The following is an 11393-nucleotide window of genomic DNA, read 5'->3' as shown; positions in this document are numbered from 1 at the left end:
CCTGTGCAAAACCTCTGCAAATTTTCCTCTCCTTGGTCTGCTCATCTGTGAAATGGGAGAAAGGGCTGGAAGAGAATGATTTTTGAAGTCTCTGTCCTCTGTTGTAATCTCACTCACTACCTTGAGTGACAGCACAAAAGAAGCCACCAGCTTCAGCCTCTTCTCCTACTATCTCTCTCATCCCGCACCCTGGGTGTCCCAGCTCCTCCTTCCCTGAGCTGGAGAGAAAGGGGTGGCCATGAAGCCCTTGCAATTACCCTAGGCACCTTTGAGTTTGGGGATCCTCTGAGCTATGGAGTTGCAGCCAGAAGGGTCCAAAAGGTGGATAAGGAGAAATGTGCTCTGTCACTGGCTGTATGGGCAGGTCTTTTCATGCTCCCTCTGAGTCTCAGTTTCTCTGACTAAGATGATCTCTGAGTCTCAGCTCTGACATCGCATAGGCTGAGAGCTCCATGAGACACCTCATATTTGAACTTTGTAATTTCAGCACTTGACCTTTGCACAAAAAGTGGGAAGGCTCCATAAATGTCAATTCAATAAATGAAAGGATTCTACTTTAGCCTTCTTCTCTTTCTCCCCACCCCGCAACTAAAAAGGCTGGTCTAAACCTCTCCTCTGACCATCAGCCTGGCCCTGTGGCCCTACAGCCTTGTTTCATCTTCCCAGAAGGTGGATCATATTGGGCTAGAGAAGGCCATGTTGGCTCTTCTTTCTTGACCCATCAACACGAAGCTTACCACCTTGGGCCCTGTTGTTTTTGGAAAGAAGAGGGAAGGAAAGAGTATGTTAAGACACAGTGCAAAGCCACTGCCCACTGTCCCGGTGCGGCTGCAGTCCCTGCTGTAGCGCACCGCCTGGGGGTCTGGGCGATCCAAGGGCAGCAACAAAGTCACAACGACAGATTAGGGCAAGAAGCAGCGCAACGAGCTGGAGGCTCTGGAGTCTATCTACCCTGACTCCTTCACAGGCAGATGTCTCTCAGCTACACCTGCATAGCTTTAGTCCTGTTCATGTTCTCTCTCTCCAGCAGTACAGCTGTACTGTGAGGCTATAAAGGCGATGAATGAAGAGGGGTTTGAGAGTGTCATTAACCGGTATTATCAGAAAATCCAACCAGCTTCATCATTACTGTGACATCTAAGGCTGGAGAAAATGATTAACTTGTCCAGGCTACACTTAAGTTTACATATGGTGAAAAATACCCAGATGAAGCCCCTTTTTATGAAATATTCTCTGAGGAAAAATCTAGAAGTTAATGATGTTTCAGGCATTTTAAAATTATTAGCATTACAGCAGAAGAAAATCTTGGTATGGTAATGATCTTTGCTTTAGAGACATTTGTACAAAAAATAAATAAATAAAATAGTAGATCAGATAAAAACTAGAAGAGAAGAAAAGAAACAAAAAGAAAAAGAAACAGAAGAAGCTGAAAATCAATTATTTCATGGCATTGCTATTACAATTGAGAATTTCTTAAGTTGGAAGGCCAAGGCTGATGCAGAACTCTTGGAAATTAAAAAAGAAACAAATGAAAGAAGAACAAGCAGGAAAAAATAAATTAAGTGGAAAACGGCTATCTGAAATGGATCATAATCTCGACTCATTTGATATCTAGTATTTGGAGGGTGCTGGAACCAATGAGGAGGTCGATGAGTCTTTGTTCTGGGAAATAGATGACTTGGAGTTGGAGGAAGTTGAGGATGATCCAGACTATAATCTTGTTGATCCAGAGAGTGACTTGACCATTTAATGGACTAGCCCCATCTGCAGAGAGGCTTGACTGCCACAGTATCTGTGGCTATGCTGAGAGGGTGTTGGTTTTCCTTTCTTTTTTCCTGAGAAAAAATAATTTTTAGGAGAATATTTTTCTGAAAGCTTTCATCATTGAACTTAATAAACTGACCTTAAGATTAACAACAACAAAGACTCAGGATAGACCAGCACAGAGAATGAAACCTACATGTGAGGAGTGGATATTTGTATGTGTCTCCCAGGTGAGTAAGACGGGGACAAGTGCCCTGAAAGAATAATTCTGGATTCCTGGGTTTGGTACATGTGTGAGGGGACAGGGTGCTGGGTAGGACCAGAACCTGTGAATGCTGCTCACTCTCAGGGAGGGAAGCAGCGTTCTTTCCCTCTAGGAGCAGGTCATACCAACAACTGCAACGTGGGAGGCATTTGAGAAGTGTATGTTTGGATTCCAATCTTAGCCCATGACTTTTCAGTAACTCCGGGCCAGTCACATCACCTTCAAACCTCAGTTTTTGTCATCTGAGAAATAAGGATGACAATATCCACCTCCAGTGTTGTGACCATCATACGGTATCTTGCAATTTTAAGCCACTCCACATTCTGTCCGGAATGACGTGGATGACATGTAAACTAGGAGTCGGGTGATGAATGTACTCAGTGTTTCATGGAGATGAGGCAGTGCGCTATCTGGGTCGCAAGAGAATTGGGATGAAGAACAGTAGAGTTCAGAGGAGGGAGTGTCGATCTCCAGACAGAGGAAGACTTGGAGGACCGAGCAGGCGGGCAGGGCCCTGGGGAAGGACAAGACTTGCAAAGGAGAAAAGTACCTGCCCATTGTAGTTATCTCTCGCTGTGTGATGAATCACTCCAAAATGTAATGGTTGAAGATGGTAAGGACGTACTATTTCCCACAATTCTGTGTGTTGGCTAGGTGGTTCTTCTCTGTCTTGCTTGGGCTTTCAATGGATGGGTTGCCTGGGGATGGAAAAGCTGGAGAGCTAGAACTGCTGGGCCTCTCTATGTAGGCGGGCCCTGAGTCCCTCTCTTATTGAATGGTCTTTTAGCGTACAGTGATGGCTGGATTTTGAAAGAATGAGAGCAAGGCTGCAAGTTTTCTTAAGTCCTAGGCTTCACAACTTTCATGGTATCACTTCCACTGCTTTCTGTCTGTCAAAACAAGTCATGAGTCCTGACCAGATTCAAGGGGAGAGAAATAGACTCTACCTATGCCTGGGAAGAGCAGCAATGTCACAATACAAAAGGCTGGAGACACCTGGAAAGATTCTTGTGACCATTTTTACAAACAATCTGTCAAAAAGTTATAAATGAAAGTCTGCAGCAGACCTGCCCCTCCCTCACATACCTAGGAATTTCCTGTGTGACAATGACAAAAGCCGCAGTTTACCCCTGGGGCCCCGACTCTGCCTCTGCATCACTTTCCATCCCCATCTCGCTCTCCTAACTCCATCCTTCGTGCACAGCCGCAGTGAGCTGTCAAAATCGCAAATGCAGGTCAACCATACTCAGAATCCCCTCTATGGCTTTCCATTGCTCCTAGAGTTTGTATCTGCCTGGATTCCAGCAGGGACCAGATGACATACGAAAATAAGGATAATTTGAGAAGGGTTTAATAAAAGAACAATTTTCTGAAGTGTGTATAGTGTTGGAAAACCACACAGAACAATAAGTCAGTAAGCCAGTAAGCGGTAAGCCACGGCTGGGCTGTGGCCATGGTGCAGACTGCTGCTACCACCCTGAGGCCTGGAAGGACAAGTGGAGGCAGAAGTTACCTAAACCAGGAGAGTCGTGGGCAGGGGCCATCGTTGCAGGGAAGAAGCCAGGTGAGCATTCCCACCTCACACCCCTCCCTCCATCTCCTGCCAGGGCTCCCTATTGCCTGAACCTAATAAGAAGTTAGAAGGTCTGAGGGCCTGTGGTTGCAGTCCACGCAGGTAAGTCTCTCAGGAAGGAGCTGGGTGGACGTGGGTAGAGTGGTTCTGGAGGGGTCAACGAAGACAGAAGATGTTCTGCTCAAAGCCCAAGCTTCTTAGCTTGCCCTTTACCACTTTCCACCATGTGGCCCAATCTGCTCTGTCCTCATCTCTCCTCCTCCCTCAGCCATATGCAGCTTCCCATCAGACTGAACCATTTGCACTTCCATGTATCAGCCATGCTCTCACTCTCACCTCTGGGCCTTGCCCATGCCCTTCCTTGCCTGGAATGCCTCGCTCCCCATTCCAGTTCCCCCTTTGTCTGGGTAATTCCTACTCATCCTTCAATACTGATTTCATTGATTCAAGAAAGCCTTCCCTAATGCTCTTGGTTGAGACAGGGTTTCCACTCTGTTGCCCAGACTTTCCCTTTCTCTGTCATAGCACTCAGCACCTTGGGTGATCACCGGGTAACACTACGCATGGATACTCCTGCCTCCACTGCTCTCCCTCCAGCCAGCCCACGTGCAGCACCCGTGTCTTCTCTTTCAAACAAAACCCAGCTCCCTAAAATGATCTCCGATGCCTCAAGATAAGCCTAAACTCCTACTCGGCCTGGCATTCGAGGCCCTCTCTCATCCACCCCCTTGACCTCACCAGCCTTACCTCCCAACTCATCATTCCCTGCATCCTTCACTGCTCACTGAACACACTCTGTTCTCTGACCACTTTCTCCTTGACCTGGTCAATATCACTCGGGCCCAAATGTCACTTCCTTTGTCAAACCTCAGCACACCACACCCACCCTCAAAACTCGCTCTCCCACCACCACTGCCCTGAATCAGAGTTAGTTACCCCTCTTTTCGACTAGCTGCAGGGGATGAAAAGGCCAAGGTAATTAGTAGGTGACTGGACTCTTCTGTCTCCCAGTGGACTGGGAACCCCCTGAGAACTGAGACCATATCCTTGCTGCCCTCAGCCCCACCCCAGCACCCAGCACAAGACCTGGTACACCTCGGCATCGTCAGGGAATGTGAATAGGTTGCATAAATGATCTCTCACATGGGTGCTTCTGCTCGGTGCAGCACACTAGGCCTGGGGCAGGAATTAGGGGAGAAGACGGGGAAGGTGATTAATTTAGGTCTCTATTGCTGTATAACAAATATTCCAAACATTAGTTGCTTTAAATGACAAACATTTATTGTCTTACGACTTCTGTGGATCAGAAATCTGAGGAGTCCTGGCTCAGGTCTCTTAAGAGGTTGCAGCCAAGCTGCTGGCTGAGGCCACAGTCTCCGAAGACTTGGGTGGGGCTGTAGGGTCCACTCCCAAGCTCACCCTTGTGACCGTTAGCAGGAGGCTCCTGTCCCTCGCTACATGGATCTCTCCACAGAGCTGCCAATGACACAGCTTCTCCCAAAGCAAGCAAGTTGAGATAGAGGCCACACTGCCTTTTATGATCTAGCCTCTGGGTCACAAGCCATGAATTCTGCCTTACTGCAATGGTTAGATGCAAGTCACCAAGTCCAGCCCACACTCCATTCAAGAGTGTGAATACAGGAGGTGAGATCATTGGGGACCAGCTTGAAGAACAGAAGCTGCGCTGGTCATGTGGAGGGTCCCCAAATATGTGGGGCAGCGATTTGAGCAAAGATCGGAGGTGGGACTGATGGCCGTGACCCACTGGCCTGGCTGGGATGGAGTACCGGTGGCCATTAGACTTGAGGGTGCCAGGACAGGAGATGGAGGTTGGGGAGAGACTTGAGAGGCCAGAGGGAAGAGGCTTCTCTCTCTTTCACAGCCAACTTGGAGGCCCCATGTAGAAAAACATTAGTGGCACAAGACAGAGGCATACACCGCTGATGTCGTAAAAGGCAGCCCAAGAGAGTTATCCAAATAGAAATATCCACCCTGGACTTTGTATGAGCAAAAAAATGTCTTTTTACTGCATTAAGCCACTGAGATTAAGGGTATTTGTTATAGTAGTTGGCCCCAACTAATACAGTGTGCCAGGAGTTGCACTGTATTAAATTAGCTGATGCACCCTGCACACACTCCTAACTGTTACCTCCTCAGAGCCCCCAGAGCCTGCCTGAGGGGGCTCATCGTTGTGTGGGAAAATGGTTTTCCCCACCTCAACACACACAGAGATTCAGACAGTCAGAGACGGTAGGATTTTTCAGGCGCGGTAGAGAGAGGCAGAGGCCCCGCAGAGCCTGTCTGAAAGCCAGAGTTTCCTTCAGAAATTAGGCTGCCCTTTGACCTGGGTAGAAGTTCTCAGACATAGTTAATCACAAAAGACAAAGGGTCTGTTGAGGCCCAGCTTGTCTGACACTGCTTTATGGTAACAGGTGAGACAAGTCAGCCAGCATAGCACTGCCAGCAGCCACATGCATGGGCCAAGGCTGAATCTCGCAGAGGGACTATGTTTTGCAAGGTTTCAGGAGGAAACGGAGCAGGGTAGAGGGAAGCTGCTGAATGAGCAAAGGCAGAGAGGAGGAGAGTGCAAGGTACACGCTGGTGATTGTTACAGGTGTGGTTCAGGGTGCAAGGGTGAGGGTTAGGGAAAGGAGTCTAGAGGTTAAGGCTTTTGTTCAGAAAATTTTTATTGAGATAGGGTAGTGAACAAGGCAGACAAGGGCCCTGACTTTGCCTTGCTTACTGGCTGGTGGAACTCAAATGTCCAGTCAAGGAGTCAGGAATTTATCTCCGAGGTAGGAAGGAGCCCTGGGAGATCCATGAGCTGGAGTGGGTCATGACTAGGCCGAAGGGCCAGAGGGTGCCTCGGGCTGAACAGGGCATCTGTCTTAATGACCCTACATAAGGGCAGAATCAGTACCCTGATCCACTTACTGAGAACCTACTATGTGCTGGGCTCCAGGTGGGTTGTTTTTCATGCATTATTTCAATCACATATACAGTGACCTCTTTATAATAAATGAGGCTCATTTGTCAGAGAGATTAAAGAACTTTCTGGAATCTTGGTTCCAATATGAAGGTTGCTTGCCCAGGCAGCTATCACATGCTGCTACCATCCAGCCTAGTTCTGGCCTGCCATTCTACCTGCCAAGGTAGAATGGCATGCTGGCCTGCCATTCTACCTGCCAAGGTAGAATGGCATGCTGGCCTGCCATTCTACCTGCCAAGGTAGAATGGCATGCTGGCAAGGGCCTGACAGCCAGCAAGGCACATAGCTATCCCCTCTCCCATCTGCTTGGCTGTGTGACCCCTATGCAAGTCACATCCCCTCGCTGAGTCTCAGTTTTTTCACTTGTAAATGGTTCATCCACAGTGAGAACTCAATAAATGGTAGTTCCTCCTTACCTCTTCCCTTTGAAATGCCAGGAAGTGGTTTTTGAAAGGCCTGTGAGAATTCGTGTCTATCATAAACAAGGTTTTGGCTTTTCTTAGATTTTGTATCTCCTCCCTTGCTCCCTGCCAGAAAACTGACCTGAGTGTTTCTCTTTTTAACCAGCTGATCCAGTTACACGATTAGTGAGAGAGCAAATAGAAATAGATGAGCAGACAGACCCTTTCTATCAGCCCCTTTTAAAGGGGCCCTTAGAAGAACAAAAAACAGCAGCAAACCCAGGCCCTATCAATAAAATATCAATAATTAAGGATCAAAAGGGGCCTCCCTCTTAAAAAAAATGTAAAAATTGTCAGAAGCCTGGATGTCCTAGATTAATGCTTCTCAAGATGTCTGTGGTGAAGGACCAGATTCTTGTGGGGTTTTTTCCTAATCCATCATGGACCTATCCATTTGCAAAATACAATATAAATTACTAGAAAAATGAAATAAGAAAAAGACAAACATAGTGCAAGCCCATTTTTTTATGATTACTTCCAATAGACATGAGTCACATTGCTCTGAGGTTTCTCAACAGTTACTCTCAAATTCTGTACTTATTTTGTCAGGAACCAGTAACCAGCAATTCATGGACTAATGCTGGTCCTCAGACCACACTGGAGGAGCACTGCCCTAGAACTCATTGGGGTCACTAACTCTTGGCATTGTAAGGTTGTTGTGAGTTAAAGTACACAAAACTACTTGGTGAACTGCAAAGTGCTATACAGAGATTGGTTGGCATCATCATCTTAGCCACTTATATCCAGGTAAGCTGAGGGGCTCTAGGAAGGGAAGAACATGCACAGCTGAAAAATAGCCAACCCAGGCTGATTTTCACCTAGTGCTCTTTGCAATCTCCCTTCTGTGGTGGATACTGGGATGCACCACCCAGATGCACTTTCAAGGAAGGATGCTTTGCTCCAGTTGCAGAGAGCTGCCAGGGCAGCTGATCTGATGACTGATCCAGGCAGGGTATAAAGGCTTGACCAACTTCAGCATCAAATCAGAACAACTCGATGGGCTGTTTTAGTTCACTTTCTTCTTCTGCCCAATTCTGCAGCCTTCCCTTCCTTGTAAAGGTGTTAACCCTAAGGGCTCTCCCTAATAAACATCCTGCAAGCTAAATGCCATCTCAGAATCCCCTTCCTGGAGAACACGCATTGTGATATCACTCATATATGAAGAGTTAAATCCCAATACGAGGGTCACAGAGGTTAACTTATACAAAGGCACACCGTTTTTAAGTGTTTCTTAAATTTTTGGAGCCAGGATTTGAACTCAGATCTGATGGCAAAACCCGTGTTTCTTTGCCCTGTGAGTATGACTTCCTGACTATAGCTTGGTAAATAAAGGAAGCAAGCAGAAAAAATGGATTAAAGTTGTGAAATTTAAAGTAACTCTAATTTATTCAAATGACACACCATTTTGGAAGACATTTTGGCAGTTTCTTATAAAGTTAAACATAGGCTTACTATACAATACAACAATCACGCTCCTAAGTATTTACCTAGCTGATCTGAAAACAAGTCACATGAAAACCCGCACATTAATATTTATAGCAGCTTTATTTATAATCACTAAAAACCGGAAGCAACCAAGATGTCTTTCCGCAGGGAATGGACAAACAAACTGTGGTACTTCCATGCAATGGAATATTACTCAGAAATAAAGGAAAATGAGCTATTAATTCACAAAACAACATGAATGAAGCTTAAATGCATTTAAGTGAAAGAAGGCAGAGTAAAAAGCCTACACCTTATTCTATTTCATTCATATGACATTCTGGAAAAGGATAAAATATAGACATGGAAAACAGATCAGCAGTTGTTAGGGGTTTAGGAAGAAAGCCTGTGACTAGGGGAGGCACGGGGAGTTCTTTTGGGTGGTGGAACAAATGTGTATGGTATCGTACTAGTGTATACATGACGCTTTGCATTTGTCAAAACCCACAAACAGTGAACCTTAATGTATAGAAGTTAAAATTTAAAGATCAACCAAGAAGTTTAGGGATTCCAGGATGAAATGCAGACTGTGACGAAAGAATCTTAAGTGTATTACAAATGTATGAGAAACCTCACTGAAGGGAGTAGGGGAAAAGAACCGATCTAAGTAGCTTTGGAAAATAGTATTTTGACTGGAAACTTTAAGATTAATGTTAAAACATACATAAACACCACATCAAAGATGGTAAAGTTGAATTTCTCAGGAGGTCCAGGTTATCAATTCAGAAACTGCTGTAGTTGTATACTGAGATTGCACAAATAAGTAAGTGGATGGTAAGAGCCAGATTTCTCACTATTGGAGAAGGTTACAGATAAGCAAGGAGGATGATCCATGAGTAAGAGATTAGAGTGGGAGATATCCATATAAATTTATGTTTTATTTAGTATGGATACAGATGAATAGATACAGAAATTATATATGTATGCATGGGTCAGTATACATACATATTTTTCTTGGCTTTGTCTTTACATTTAGAGCCCATCCAGATAATCGAGGATACTCCTGTCTTAAAAGCTTTCATTTATTCATACCTGCAAAGACCCTTTTTTTCCCTTTATAAGGTACATTCACAGTTTCTAGGAACTAGCATGCGAATATCTTTTGCAGGGCTGTTTTTTCAGCCCACGACACATGCCAAGCAAGCTATTCATTCTCTCTAAGGCTCGACTTCCTCATCTGGAAGTTATATATGCAAATGTATGTAAATGAGGAGGCCTGATCTGCCCTGCTATTGGACTGCTAGTTGGGGAAGGCAAAAGCCTAAAGAGCATTTTGTCCTGGTCACGAGTCCTAACATTGCTTCTTCCCTATGTGCTCCTCCCTTCCAGATTAGTAGGGGTTTGTGGCAGGGACAAGGCGGTAGGGAAATGAACCCTAGCTGGAAACCCTGAGTCTTGGGTTCAAAGCCCAGCTCTGTCAGCAACTTAAAGTGTAACTGCAAGCAAATCACTTTTCATATTTGGGATATAGTACAATTCCAAGAAACACATTTATGTTAGTCCTGCCCTAGGAGAGGACTGGAGAAGGACCTCTGAGGTTACTCTTGCCCTGAGATGTTATGATTACAGATACTCATATTCTTGGTATCTTCCTATTGGCTAAAGGATCTCGGTCTCTCCTGGTAACAAGGGTATATCTCAACTGGAGCCCTCTGGAAGCAGTGACCTCTCTCAAAGGAGTGGCAGTAATGATGGAGGTCCAGGTACTGGGCTTGAGGGAGTGAGAAGGAGAGAGGAAGCCTCCTTTATTTCTCATTCGCTTCCACTCTGGCCTCATTAGTCTAGACCAAGTGTTTGAATGACCTGTGAGCTGAGAATGATTTTTATAGACGAACATTTGCAATGAATGTGATGGCAGAGAACACAAACTTTGTGCCTCAGTTAAGCGAAATGTCTTTCTCCAAAAAATTTGTCTTCTCATTAATAGATCTGTATTACAAAATATTGAACTCAATTATTTACTTTTAAGTTTGTCAATTAAAATGTTGTGGAAATTTGTTTCCTCTGTCATTATATAAGCACCTTCCTAATAGCCTCAATTTGCCTCTTGGCCTACAAAGCCCCTATCAGTTGCTGCTTAATTAGTTGCTCTATGTTCTATCTCAAATGTATCTTAAGCCATGCCCAGATTCACCCTGCACTTTGGAGCCAGAAGGATCTTCCCAGTATAGGTATGACAAAATCATTTTTCTATGAAAACCTGGTTGTTTCCTGTGCCCTCTGGCTGCCTCTAGCTCCTTAGCTAGCTTGCAGCCCTTCACAGTGTGACTCTTGCCCTCCTTCTGAGCTACTCCCTACTCCCTATCCACTGCCTGCCTTCTGAACTTCTTCCAGTTCCTAGGGCACCTTGCTTCCCTTAGAGCCAGCATTTTACATAAGCTGTTCCTTATGCCTAAAATGCTTTTTACCCTACTCCCTTCTACTCAAATCCAATTCTTTTTGGTGTTTTAAAAGTTATTTCAGACATCACCTCCAGAAAGCTTTCCCTGATCCCACCTCCCTCCAGGCTGTCAGGTGCCTCCTCTGGGCTTCCACAGTCCTCTGCTTTCTTCCGGCCAGCATTAATCACACGTTTTAAATGCCTATGACCTATATCAGACTGGGAGCCCTTGAAGGTGGAGTCAGCTTGACTGGGCACTGATGTCTCTTGCTTCCCAATAACAATGGTCCTGCTGGCTCCTAATATTTGAGAAGGAAGTGGGCTACTTGTCAGGGGCTGTTGCTACCCGTTGGGAGCCCCCCGTTCATTTCCTTCCCTGGATTGCAGCTCCACATCCTTACAATGGAGGCGGGGTCGGGGGAGGAGACTGGCCCACAGATGGACTAAGGCCTGGGTCAAAGGTGGGAGCGGAAACTTGG

General features: G+C 45.6%; 1 pseudogene; it reads left to right on the top strand.

The window, feature by feature from the left end:
- Nucleotides 1-292: 292 nt before the first annotated feature.
- Nucleotides 293-1750, top strand: LOC105297651 (annotated as a pseudogene).
- The last annotated feature ends 9643 nt before the right edge of the window (nucleotides 1751-11393 follow it).

This window comes from Pteropus vampyrus, unplaced genomic scaffold, assembly GCF_000151845.1.
Source record: "Pteropus vampyrus isolate Shadow unplaced genomic scaffold, Pvam_2.0 Scaffold141, whole genome shotgun sequence".
In the NCBI taxonomy this organism is placed as follows: Eukaryota; Metazoa; Chordata; class Mammalia; order Chiroptera; family Pteropodidae; genus Pteropus; species Pteropus vampyrus.
The sequence above is the reverse complement of the archived record's forward strand: the minus strand, read 5'-3'. Positions and strand labels throughout refer to the sequence as shown.